At 45.7% G+C, this 14,466-nt stretch overlaps 1 protein-coding gene and 1 long non-coding RNA gene across 4 annotated transcripts in view; one reads left to right on the top strand and one right to left on the bottom strand.

The window, feature by feature from the left end:
* The window catches only part of ANXA5 (annexin A5), a 1,060,565-nt gene that overhangs the window by 401,375 nt on the left and 644,724 nt on the right, over positions 1 to 14,466 (bottom strand). The gene's annotated exons all lie outside the window — the stretch shown is intronic.
* Positions 4,204 to 9,503, top strand: LOC144818942 (uncharacterized). The gene is made up of 4 exons (XR_013607183.1): positions 4,204 to 4,269; positions 5,039 to 5,158; positions 5,266 to 5,366; positions 5,793 to 9,503. It is a non-coding gene; the product is annotated as an uncharacterized LOC144818942 (long non-coding RNA).

Genomic DNA, 14,466 nt, shown 5'->3' with positions numbered 1-14,466 from the left:
CGACGACGACTTCGACCCGGAGGAGTGGTGCCAACTATCGGAGCTGTGGTGGCTCCGACCCCTCGACCTCCCGTGGGACCAGGACCTCTCGCGGCACGGGCCGACTGCCGGCGTTCGAGTCGCCTGCGGGACCGCACCCGCCTGGCTTTCGAAGACAGGGCCCGGCAGTCGGGGCAGGTCTTGTCGACGTGGTAGACGCCGAGACAGAGTAGACACCGACGGTGAGGATCCGTGACCGACATCGTGTGGTCGCAATCCTCACAGTGCTTAAATCCAGGCATCACTATGGCACCGAGCGGAGTCGTTCGACTTCGAAAAGATGATCAAAATGATCCAAAAAGTTAGTAAAAAAGTGACCAAAAGTACTGCTTTTTCCAGATCTGCGCTTGCTGGCGCGGAAAAAAGAAGACCGGACGTCAGCACGCGGAGGTGGCGTCTAAGTACTCCGACGACGTCATCACGGCGTACACGACGCTGACGACGGACGCGGAGCCACAGACGACGCCTACCGACGCGCAAGTGTACTGCTAAGCAAAAATTTCAGGATCCAGTCTGACGCCTGGGGATATTCTAAGGTAAGGAATCTATCACTAACGTGTCTTTCAGATCATCCCTATATACAAGATTTACCACTGGCATACCAATAGGTCGCTATGAGAGATAACAAAAGGTCGAAACCATGCACATTTTCGCATACTGAACTGCCTCAAAGAAGTTTGCGTTCGAAAATATTCTATACAAGAAGACACGTCTCTTAACCTCTTGAGCACAAAGCTCCTCCTCAGAGGCCAAGGGACAACCTCCCTCGGTTATCTAAACCAAAGCCAGCCAAAACAAGGGAAAAAATGGTACGGAGAATAAAGCATCTGCACTCGCAGGAGACCAAGTGTTCAAACCAACAACGTACATGTTTATATCAACAACAACGAATGGTGGATTTCCTTAATTTGATCAGCACATCCCAACATCATATTCCCCTTGTCAAAAATTCCATATTGTATCAATTTAAAAAAGCAATAGGAATGGCTCAGACATTACCTCACAGATAGCGGGGACTAGTAGTATGTCTGATATCTCTAGCATAAGCAGCGTGACTAGCAATGAGTCAGCAGGCATAGAAGGAGGAGCACAGGGCCCTGTACTAGATCCCTTTTTTTTTTTTTTTTTTTTTTTTTTTAGAACTACAGCGTTTCAGACAGGGAAACAAGGAAACGTTCAAGAAAGATACAAACACAAAAGGACAAGGAGGGGGATCAAGAGAACAGGATCAAAAAGGAAGGGCGGGTGTTGCAACAAGATCAGTGACACGCAACCAAAAAATGTAAATGAGTGTGCTGAAATCTGTAATGAAATTGATATTGTAAATCTCTTGGACCATGTGTTGACACAACCAGAAATAAAAATACTGAGCAAAGGATTGGGTTTCTGTCCAAGTAATGTACCGGATTTTATGTCTTTTCACGTCAGTTGTTTTAAATTTGTCAGAAACATCAAACTGTTCAAATTCTTTGTTGACAAACCTAACAGACAATGTGGGGGAGCAAATGTATCTATGCACAGTACAAATCCTTCAATTAGAGACATTAGGGACACCCACTTACTGTTGAGTATCAATGATGAGGAAGGAACAGAAAGCATAGAATCTGTGGCAGCTGACTTGCAACTAGACATACACACGGATATCAACAGTGGTCTGAGAACAAAATCCAGATTTACACCCCAATTGCAAGGGAATAACAACATAGACAGATTTCAGCACAATGTAGTGCAAGATCTCTACCGCTTGGAAGATAGATTTCCATATACACAGAGGTATGCAACACATAATATCTCCCAGGAAGAACGCAAGGCAGTGACAAATCTAAAAAAGAAAGACTCCCTTGTCATCTGTGAGGCTGACAAGGGGGGTATTGCAGCGATTATATGGGTGAGATTGAGAAACAACTAGGAGACAAGAACACATACATCAAATTAAAAACTAATCCTATAAAGGAGGCAAAGTTAATAATTCATGATCATCTCAAAATCTGGAAGGAACAGTGTTTGATTTCAGAGACGGAAATGAAATACTTATACAATGATTCACCAACATATCCCTGTATATATTGCCTACCCAAGGTACATAAGAAAAGTGACTTCCCCCCGGGTAGGCCCATAATAGCAGGTATTGGATCACCAACCGAAAAAATATCGGAATATATTGATCTTTTTTTGCAACCATTTGTAGTGAACTTACCCACGTACATTAAGGATACTGGGGATGTTTTGAACAAGATTGGAGATGTGGATTGGGTAGATGGACATTTGCTAGTTACATTAGAAGTTTGCTCGTTGTATACGAGCATACCTTGTGATAAAGGTTTACTAGCGGTACGTCATTTTCTTGACAGCAGACCCATTGAGACGTACACTCACTCTAACATGCTAATGGCGATGATTCAACTGGTACTTGCAAATAATATATTCTTGCATAATGGAGAATGGTTTCGCCAGATAAAGGGCGTGGCAATGGGGGCAAAATTTTCGCCCTCATTGGCCAATCTGTACATGGGATATTTTGAATTGATCCACATATGGAGAAAATGCCCAGTCAATTTAACAGAAAACATCCTTTACCTAGGCAGGTATATAGATGACCTACTTATGTTTTGGTCAGGCAACAGGGAAGAACTAGACTTGTTCTTTGATCATCTTAATGACAATCCTTTCAACCTCAAGTTCACAAAGAAGCAAAGCATGTCAAGAATTAATTTCTTAGATATTACAATTGTGGTAAAGAAGAACAAACTACACACTGTTCCTTACAGAAAGGACACTGCATGCAACGCATTATTGCATGCGCAAAGTGCACACCCTTTTTCGCAGATCAAAGCAATCCCCTATGGGGAAATGCTTAGAATTAAAAGAAATTGTAGTGATGAAGACAGGGTAGATACAGAGCTTAAAGCTGTGGAAAGGCGATGCATGTCCAGGGGTTACAATAAAGAATTAGTAACCAGTACTAGAGATAGAATCAATAAAATTAATAGAGACTCACTGCTCAAATATAAACAACGAAAATCTGTTAAGACCAAAAGAAATATAAGATTTATAACACCATATAGCTCAGTGAGCACAGATCTTTACAAAATACTAAATAAACATTGGCATTTGCTATTGGAGGATAAAAGTCTAATTGAGAAGATAGGACAAAAACCCTCCATTACTTTTAGCAGAGGCAGAACATTAAGACAGGAACTATGTCCAAGCTACATTCCCCCTCAAAAAGCAGAGATTTGGATGCCCGTGGCCCCGAAAGGGTTCTACAGATGTGGTAGTTGCTGCATTTGTTGCTTTGCATTAAACAGGACGATCAACTTCAGATATAATAGCCAAAAACTGCACACAATATATCATTTTATTAACTGTAATACCACCCATACAGTGTATTGTATCAAATGCATATGCGATTGGATATATATCGGGAGCTCGATAAGGCCTTTAAAAGAAAGAATACAGGAGCATATCCGTGCCATACGCAATAACAATATGCAATATCCATTCGCGGTACATTTTAATATGACACATCAACAGAATGAGTTGCATAAGATCAGATTCCATGGAATAGATGTGGCAATGGCAGGAAATAGGGGAGGTAACCGTGAACGCAAATTGCGACAATTGGAAAGTAAATGGATTATTTCTTTGAGAGCAGTGGAGAAGGGGGCCAACATTGATAGAGATGTGCGAGTTTCTGTAAATAAATTGCCTGACTTGTACTGTGGAGATGATTAAGCTATATTTGGTACGATGTCAATGATCTAATTTATGTAAAACTCCTTTCAAAAAATGTGCCTTCTAAAAGAAATATAAATGAAGTGGATGATTATATTTATTTGGGAGATAGAGGTAGTCAATCACATCGTGTTATATTCATATGTAACATGTAACTGGACTTAAATGTGACGCAAATCATATTTGTTGTTTTTCAAATGACATTTTAAATGTAAGAAATTGTAGATTGGGTGCGATCATTCTAGAGCCAAATGAGCTGAATATGGTTTAGCAATAACGCCATGATCCCTTTTCGAATATTTTGTATGGGCTCCCCATAACGTTTTACAACACTCCAAAATGGCCACTATGCAAACATGGCACAGTGAATAGAATCGCCAAATAGTCCGTCTTTGACTTCTATTTAAACATGTAGGAAGGAAGTCACATGGACTTCTGGGAAGGTGATTGCGAGAACAGGACTCCATACGAACGCCAAAGAAATGCGCTATGGCGGTAAGTTTAAAAAAATACTTAGGAAACGCCCGACGTTGTAACTTGGAATATACAGTGCAACTAAGCACGCGATCCAATTTGTGCAGGGTTAGAGACTTTTTAATGGTGGAGGGTAGTGGCATCCCCACCATGCATAACGTTACTCGCTTTGCTTAGAATTCGGGGAACTTAAGATTGTAGGCTCCTCAATCACGGCGTGATTAATGGGACTCGTGTACAAACTTCATGCCATAAAAATGTAATTTGATTGCAAATTGAGTATTGTGAAACCAAGTGACTTCATGTTTAGTTACAACCAACTGCGCTCCTCACTGTGATATAAAAATGTGCCATTGATATTTTTTTATAAACGGTGAAATAAATGGTACTGAATTCGGCGATTTTTAAATAGCTATTGGATTAAATGCATGATATGAAGCGTTTTGGTCTCAAATCTGGGGTAGTCTTGCTATACTGAAGGACTAGTTTGGCTAATTAAACTGATTGTAAAACAAAGCAGAGGGTGAACGCATACATATGCAAGATAGCGGAACCCTCTAGTCGTGCTTAGCACCAAATGTACACTTTCTGTATTTTTGCTGAGAAATAATTACCCACAGTCTAAAAAACTGTTGGTGTGTTTTTTAAAAGAATCTCTAACTTTGAAAAGGTAACAGATGAAGGAACTGCCAATAGTGTTGTGAATTTTTAATATTAGTGTTTTTTAACTAAAATCAATTTTTGGAAAACAAATAGAATAATTTATCTTCCTATATAAACCTTATTACAGATGGAACTTATCAAGGCACCAGATAGCGCGCAGTAATTCGTATAGTGACACATGAATGGACCACCAATATTTTAACGGTGGACTGACAACTCTATGGTACACCAAGCTTAAGGCTTAAAGGTAAGCCTTTTAGCATACGTGTATGGAATGGTGTGCGTATATAATACAGTCTATTAAGTCTTGCCACGTGGCATAAATGGTAATATAATGTCCACTCATTCTAACAGGTTTATTGTTCGACAAGCTCTACGACTCTTTAAATCTGGCATTTTGGACTCATACATTTGATTGATTGACGTGAAATTCTGCTCACTACATTACATTCTGGGTAAGTGAGATCATAGATAGGTTCGAGTTATAAACCAGGATATTTAGTAATCACTGTGTGAATGGACTCAATAGCCTTACTAGTTTTATTTTGTAATACTTGGTTCATTTGTAGTGGTCATCTTGGGAATAATTTGGTTTTATCATGGAACAAATCAAGGTGCAGGAAGGATTGGAAATAATGGACCTAGATGAACGCACTCAGTTGCTTGGTATCATTTATGTACAATAACTTGTAGTGCGTTTTATGTATAGGCGCATTAACTGGTTGGAGTAAAGGTATACTTTATGATGTGCTAATATGATGAGGGCATATTAGGAGTATGTTTATGAACATTTTAGATAAGCAGAGAAAATCGCTATGTTAAGGTGGCTTTTTATACATTGAATGATTTTGGTGACTTCTTCTTTTGTATGTAAATTACAGCCTTGAAAAAGCCCGCGGAAGGCGAAACGCGCGTCAGCTGTGACAGTGTGACAAAAGAGATGAATCAACAATAAATGGAAACTGAACATTAACAAACATTGTACTTGTCTGTTTGAGGACAACGGGGAGAGTGAAAACAGTGAACTCTTGTGGCTGGTTGCCAATTGGATAATAGCAATAAGAAGGGATGTGCACTGGTATCTTTGTTGTAACATACATGTTTACTCGCTTATAAAGAAATCGCCTGCATCCCAAGTATAAAGACCAGCTATACTAGTAACCAACAACAAAAATCTAGGATTATGAATACCTGTCTTTCATGGAAGCGTCTTAACACTGCACCAGCTTGACTCCCAAAAAGATGGGCACGATCAAATAGCATGCTGACCAAAGACTACTGGACAGCCTCCGTGAAACCCGAAGTTGACAACCAAGCTTAACGCCTCTGCAGATGCCACAGCACGGCCTAAGAGTCCATAGTGTTAATATCATACCTTATGGTAAGTCTAGCAGCCTGCAGACCATCTTTAATCAAATCACCAATCTCTGACGAGATGTTATCCGGAAGAGATAACAAATTCTGTAGCGAATCCCATAAGGCATGGCAATATCGCCCCAGCAGGCAAGATGTATTATGGATCTCAAAGCTGAGCTTGCCGAAGCAAAGAGGTGTTTATCACAAGCATCACGACTCCTTACCCGGTGGAGTCTTAGGAACAGAATCTACATCTCGGTAAGGAGTCGCAACCTGAGTAACCAAGCTACAGGTGAAAGGGAGTGTAAGAAGAAAAACAGGGTCCCGAAGTGCAGGTAGGTGTCTACGTGCAATATCACGGTCCACTGAAGCCACCCGATTCAGGCTTGGCCCAAGAACCTAATAAAATATCAAAGAGGGTCTCCAAAACGGAACAAGTTCCTTCCCTATCTGTCCCTGAAAAAAGGACCTCAATCAAAGGGTCTGTGAACCTTAGCACTGTAGGAAGTGACACGTTTAACAAGTTTAAAACTGTAGCTACTTTTCTTAATATGTCTGCAAAGGAGGAACTTGCCTCCGTAGGCAGGCCAGGGGGAGAAAGCTGGTGAAGAATCTAAGCCACTAGCCTTTCCCAAAGCAGACACCCAGCTCTCATTTATCTGAGGAACATTAGTGTCAGAAATGAGATGAAAGGTCCCTGACTCAATTAACGAACAAGTTACTTACCTTCGGTAACGCTTTTTCTGGTAGATACAGTATCTGCCTGTGGATTCCTCACCTTGTGAATATCCCCCTTGCATCAGCAACATTCGGAAATTCTTTTCAGGAAGGACTGAACCTGCACCAAATCAGTGCCAACCGATGTCAACTGGCACTGACCCCTCGACTCCAATGGCTCAACTGTGACCGTGGGCAAACCCTCCGACAGCGCCCCACTCACCAGGGCCTATAGGCACTCCAAAGGGAGATGGAGCACCAAAGAGGAGTTGTATGTAATTATAATATTCCCTCATCTGAGCCATCAACACTCCGGCTCCCGGAAACACGGGGAGGCGTGGTCCGGAGTCGCATACTACCTCTTCAACTGTCGAACAGGAGGAGCCACAGGAAACGGTGTCTCCACACAGTGAAGTCCGAGAATGTTGAAACTTCACCCGCTTACCTTTTGACTTTTCCCAAAGAAGAATGTCCTCCAGAACGGCTTTGGCTTCTAGATCAACCCCGCAAATGCTCTCCCCGAGACGAAGACAGAGGCTGGGAAGCCTCAGAGGACCATGACACCTGCCGCCATCAACTTCAAACGCCGCTCCTTTAATGACTAGGGCTGTAGTTTCCGGTAGTAGTCACAATCCTCGGCGTCGTGGTGCTCGCGCACCACATAAAAATTGTATTTGGGTCAATCACTAACATATGTTTCGGCTACAAGACCCACAAGGTTTGAAACCTGTAGACATTAGACAAAGGCACACTGTTCTACCAACAAGGTGTCTAAGCAGGTCATCCGCGTTACAGGGTGGAAAAGGACGCTGATGGAGGACTTGTAAGGCTTCACTGACGTCATGACCGGAGTCTACATCATCACGGAGCCGTATGACGCGGTCTCCTGGCGTGCAGAGGCACTGCTGAAAAATTTCCAGATCCATACTGGGGCCTTGGGAAAATGCTAAAGTTAAAGAATCTGCGGCTAGATGTCTCAGATAGTTCTTTGTAATAAATCTACACTGATGCCAGTGTGAGATTTATTAAAACATGTATTCCGAGGGCACCTCAGAAGTGCCAGCTGAAAACCTACCGACCCGGGTGTGTGAACCTACTGGCTTTAGGCAGCGTGCCACACTGACATGTTTCTGGACACACGGGTGGAGAGCTTGTGCGCTCTGGGACCAGAAACGATGCACATCCTGTGCAGAGGTGTCACACCTACTCCCCCAGGATGGGCCAGTGCTCGAAGGAGAAGGCCTGCTGCCTTTGTAATGCGACCGCCAGAATCTGTTGCGAATAGCAGATGGCAGCTCCCGGTTTACAATCCCCCGTTGGCGAGGAAAAATGGCAGGGAAAATCAGAAAGACCAGGTAGTGTGCCCACCTTTGTGAACTCCAGCCCTCCGGTGGAGAGGCCAAGTTAAGCACACTTTTCAGTATCCTCCATCTTGAAGAGGAGGGGACTCCTCATTCAGGGCTAGGTTTATGCCCCCTCCCACTGGATGGTGGCACAATTGTGTGTGTGTGGTCACCCCAGGTAAGGTGCACTTTGACCCTATCTACCACTCCCCATCGATCCCGACTCCGAATCCAAAGTCTCACTTTACTGAGACGGTAAGAAAACTCCGGGGAACATCATTTATAACGAAACGTACCACGCACTACCATTACAAGGCAGGAATTACAACGAAAGTCGTTACAATGACTTTCGCTGGCAGGCACTGTTGGATAGGGAATAGTTTAATTTTCTATCCAACACCTTCCCTACTATCCACGGGGACCGGAGTTGGAATAGAAAATTAAACTATTCCACAATCCAGCGCCCCCCCCCCCCAAGTCGTTGGAACGACTTGCGTTGTAATACCTGCGTTGTAAAGGCATGCGTGGTTAAAGCATGCGTTGAAACGTCATACATCCGAAAACTCCTAAGGCAAAAGGCATACTTGCACCCAATGAACCTGGGCCTTGGTGAGCTGAATTAACTGTCCTCCTATCTCGCTCCTGCTACAGCTGGTGTGACGCCTGCAGCCTGTTTGTCAAAAGCAGAATAATCATTGAACAGCATTGGGCTTCCAATTCTGAATTTGCATCCTGCACCGGGCCACCCATGCCGCTGATGGTGTACATTTGGTGCTGCTTTCTGGCCCCTCCTGTGCGCGACAAAACCCTTAAAGCTTAGACCCTGCAACCGACTTACTTTCCTGAAAGCGGTGTAGCTTCGAGCGCACGCAGTCTCCATTAAAACGCATTGGGTAAGAAATCCAAATTTGACCTCTGCATCCGGCCGCCCCAGTGCCACTGGGGGTGCAGTTTTGATACTCGCCTGACCCTTGCTTCTTGCGGACATTTGTTCCTGAAGACTTGAACTATGAGGGTATTACTTAATCGTATAGCCGCCTTATTGTTTTCCTTCATAGGAAAACACTGAACTAAATATGGACTTTGGAAAGTGAAAAGTAATTCTATTTTAAAACATACTTGTCTTATTGCAAAGATCTTTTTCTTAAAAAAAATACAAAGTTTATTTTTCTAAAATTGGTGTGAATCTCCTTTTTGAGTTGTGAGTTTATTAGTAAACAAATGTCTAACACTCTTCTGTGTTAGCCTAAGGCTGCTCGTCCACACTTCCACCAGCAGAGCACTTTGGGTTTTACATTGAGCTTTGTACACTTTTGGGGGACTCCTGAACTCTATGCACGGTATAACCACCTAGTAGCATACCATATACAGAGCCAGCTTTATACAGGCGTTTTAGAGATATTAAAGTTTAAAAAATACAGATATCTATGGACACAGATCCTTGTAATGGACTTCAACCAGGAAGTGTTGACAGCCATCTTGGGACTAGGCTTGAAGCAGAGTCCCACCCAAAAAAATATGAATAAAGAAAAGGGGCAGGGTAGGAATACCCAGACCACCTTCATATATGGAGGTAGGGCGTTAAAAGCATTTTTTTTAAGTTCAATTTTGTCACAATATGGTAAGCTGTCCTGCGGGGGAAAAAAAAGGGTAAAGCAAAGAGCTTCCTTACTAATCTGCCCCCTGGCGAGTCAGGTTCCGGGGCATTTTATTAAAGGAGGGGGCGCATGGCCCTCGCATCCTGGGGCTCGATGTCCAGGTGACCACCACCTCTTTTACAAAAAATGCAGGAGAGGCCCATAAGGCTTCGCCGCTGCCCCAGGGACCACCACTTCCCCGGGGTTTATTTATAAATGGGGGCCCTCTTAGACACCAACCCTGGGGCACTCCACCTCCCTGTGGCAATAAGATTAAAGAATGCAAGTGGGGGAGGAGGAGCTATGCGGGCATCCAAGATGGTCGCGTGAGCAGAGGGCTCCCGAGACCTGTGCCGCCCTTCTGACAATATCCTTAACATATCCTTATTCTGAACATGGGCCTTTGAAGACTAACTCTTGTGGACCTCAACATCCTTTTTAAAATTGAATTTGGACGTCGGGAGCTGTTTTTACATCGACTTCAACTTTTCCGGCCTGCCCCGGACGAGGCTGGGGGGCTCTGCTGCTTCACAGGCCGGGGAGTAGTTTAACAACAACGGCCGGAGGGATCCTCCCTAGTCGACCCCATCCCCACTTTAGATTTTCACGTCGAGCTCCGAGTTACTGACTCTCTCAGACCTATTCCGGATTCAGCGCGGATTTGGCCTGCTGTCGACCTCTGCCTCTCCTGAGAGTTTTGGCCTCCCTGCTCTACTGCCATTTAATCATCTTTTGGCTAATTTCTTGTCTTTACTGGCCCCACCAGGATCGGCCATTTTCACCAGGTCTAGGGGGCCCCTTCGGGGCACAGCTTCCAATATGGCCACCAAACCAGAACTTGAGAAGCGCAAGACAAAGACGCCGGTCCGCGGGGGACATACCCAGACCAACGTCATGGATAGATACACCCAACCGATGGGAACCCCCGGAGGTACCGGTCGTATTCTTGACGACCCCAGGGCAGACCCGACCGCGCCTACGGATGTCTCTGTGTGAAGTAATGACTGCCATTACAAGTATGCAGGCCTCTATGGGACAGCAAATGAGGCTCTTGCATCCAAAATTGACACTGTGGCAGTGGATGTCACGTTGATTAGAGCGGACATGGCCAAGACTAATGAGAGAGTGAAAGAGTTGGATTTAAAGACCTCCAGCCTGATCGCTGATGTCACGGACGTACAGACTGAGATTGGCAACCTGAGATCATCGCACGACTTGATGGCCCGTCGACTCGAGGAGTATGAAAACAGGGCCAGGCGCAATAACATGCGCCTCATTGGTGTGCCGGAAAATCCTGATAACTCTGCTGTCGACCTCCTCGTGGAGGACCTGGTCCTGAATCATCTAGCTCCCGCCGGACTAAGCAAGTTCTTTGCGGTCGAGCGTGCATATCGTTTCCCCGGCGGGAAGGTAAAGCCTGGTGCCCCCCCCCCCCTCCGAGACCGATTGTTGCCAAGCTTTTTCATTTTCGAGATAGAGACGCTATTCTCCAAGCATCTCGGGAACATGGCCCCTTGAAGTACGATAACACTGTGAACTTTTATCCGGACTTTACTCCTCAGGTCCAGAGACAGAGGCTGGGGTTTCAGGGGGTGAAGAAGCGGCTGCGAGACCTGGGCCTCAAGTACGCTGTTTCCGGCTCGGCTTCGGATCGAATATGGGGAACGAACCTTTTTCTTTGATCGTCCGGACAGTGTCAGTGACTGGCTTGATTCCTTGCCAAAAAGGGATGATCGATCTGAGCACCCCCGTGGAGCCGAGGGGGGCACGTCCGATCAAGAGTGACATTATGATTCCCGACGTCTGTTCACTTTTTGACCGTTTGTTACCTGAGTTTTGCTATTTGTTCTTTTATTATTGTTTTTGATGGGTCCAGGGGTGGCGGGGGTGTAGGGGACTTTTCCTCCTCCTGGGGTTCTTCGAGTAGACTAGTTTAATGATTGGGCGACAGGCACACTGCAAGTTGGGGTGGTTTTCAGTTCGAATGCAGGGGTGCAGGGTGGGGGGGGTGTTGTAACGGGTTCTTGTTGGGGGTGGGGAGTGTTTGTTTCTTTGTTTCCTTCACATGGCACCGTATTGTCTGCTTAACTTCCTCACCTGCGGGGTTTCATGGGGGTGGGGTGCTGGTTCTTTCTTGGGATGGGGGTAGTGAGTTGAGACTGCTATCCTGGAATGTCAATGGTTTGGGAGACAGAATAAAATGAGGGGTGGTGCTGCAGTTCCTTCGTCGCCACTCCCCTGATATTGTCCTACTGCAAGAAACGCACTTAATCGGGAATGTTTGCCAGGCGTTGAATAGACGTGGATATCGATTAGTCGCACACACCGGATTCTCCTCTGGCTCCAGAGGGGTGGGGGTTCTGATCAGGTCCTCTCTTCCCCTCGAGATCGATGAGATACTGCTCGATGATAGGGGATAGGGGTCGCTATGCTGCACTTTCTGGGAGATGGGAGGGTAAGACGCTTTCCGTAGTCACCGTCTATGTCCCTCCAGGCCACTACCTTTGCTGACCTCGGGCGGCTTCTACTGGGGCTGCCTGAAGGTCTTCTGATTATTGGCGGGGATTTTAACTCTGTGGTTTCCGGCACTTCTGATCATTTACCCCCCCCCCCCCCCCGGGACTTACCTAGATCACAAATGTGGCTTGGTGAACTGATCGAAACCTTTGGGATAATAGATGGTTGGAGACTCATGCACCCCACAAAGTTACAATACACGTTCCACTCCGGGGCTCATGGTAGCCTTTCCAGACTAGATTATTTCCTTATGCCTGCAGCGCAATCGTCCTCCATCAGGGAGATCCGCCATCTTCCCAGGGGGCATCTCTGATCATTCCCCCCTTTGGTTCATTGTTGAGGCTGGGGTGGGTAGCGAAGGTAGAGTTGCCCCCATTAATCCGTGGTATTTTCGGAATCCTATTACCCGCTCTGCTCTGGTGAAGACTATTGAATGTTACTTTAATGAAAATGTGGGGTCGTTTCTTCTTCTATCTCATTGTGGGAGGCTTTTAAGACTGTTCGTGGGCATTCATGGTCATTGATTGCTGCTGTCAAAAAGGCTAAATGTGAAGAACTTGTACGCCTCGAATCTGAAATTACTGTGCTTGAAAGCGATCTTGATGGGAATATCTCCTCTGCTACATTGCACTCCCTTAGTTTGAAACAGGCCGACTATAGAGCCCTTGTGACTGACGCTGTGAAAGTCATGAATAGAGAGCAGCAAGGTAGAATTTATGATGTGGGTGACAAAGCGGGTAAGTTGATTGCGTGGTTGGATAAGAAAGAGAATGAATCGGGTTGTGCCCGTGAATGAGAAGTTGACTGGCGAGTGTGTTTCTGACCCGGTGGGTATTGTTGAGTGCTTTGTGGAACATTTCAGGATGGTGTATGCCTCGGTCAGTGACATGGACGAACGTGACTCTAAGCTGCTGCTGCGCGATATTGTCTTGCCCTGCCTCTCAGGTGAAGATAGGGCCTTAATGGATGCTCCTATCACGGTGGACGAGGTTGCAGTCTCCATCCGTGCCCTCCGGTCGGGTAACGCCATGGGCCCCAACGGCTTGCCCATTGAGCTCTATAAGCTGCGGCCTGACAAAATGGCGCCCCACTTAAGGAACATGTTCCTTGAGGCCCTTGATTCTGGTGTCCTCCCCGTCGATCAGCGTCTGGCCACCATAGTTGTGATTCACAAGGAGGGTAAACCACGTGATCGTTGTGCTTCGTATAGGCCTATTTCGTTACTCAATGCCGAACCCAAAATACTTGCTAAATTGTTGGCCACCCGTTTGATTAAGGTGAATGGTGACTTGATTCATCCGGACCAATCTGGTTTTATTCCGCACCGGAACACCGCCCTTAATCTTCAGAGGCTCCATGGAGTCCTCGCGAGAGCAGGGACTTGACTGAGCCGGCCATTTTGGCTTTCCTTAACGCCACTATGGCTTTTGATACCATAGAATGGCCGTATCTTTGGGCTACTCTCGCTAAGTTTGGGTTCGGTCCGACATTCATTGCCTGGGTTAAGCTTCTATATGAGAGGCCGCTGGCCCAGGTGGTTGTAAACGGGAGGGTCTCCGGCACTTTCACGCTTGGGCGAGGTACCCGGCAGGGCTGTCCATTGTCCCCATTGCTTTTGGTCCTTGCTCTGGAGCCGATAGCTGAGTGGCTTCGCTGGGAGCCCTCGCTGAAGGGCATTCGGTGGACTCCTGACTTTGAGGACCGAATTTCGCTATATGCGGATGATATCCTCCTTTACCTCACGTCCCCTCGGAAGTCCATTAATGTGCTTTTTGATGTTCTTACTTCCTTTGGGAAGAACTCGGGTCTTGTCATCAATTGGACCAAGTCATGTGTCTATGTTTTGGCCGTAGAGCTCCCTCCGTTGCCCCGTAGATTCCCGATCCAGTTAGCTACGTCCGGCTTTAAGTACTTGGGTATTTATGTTTCCTTGGATCCTTCCGTTCGATACGACCGTAACCTCCGAGACCCCCTTCAGCGGCTCA

The sequence above is a fragment of the Lissotriton helveticus genome, chromosome 2_1 (assembly GCF_964261635.1).
Source record: "Lissotriton helveticus chromosome 2_1, aLisHel1.1, whole genome shotgun sequence".
NCBI lineage: Eukaryota > Metazoa > Chordata > Amphibia > Caudata > Salamandridae > Lissotriton > Lissotriton helveticus.
Note: the sequence above shows the minus strand (reverse complement) of the source record. Positions and strands in the feature narration are given on the sequence as shown.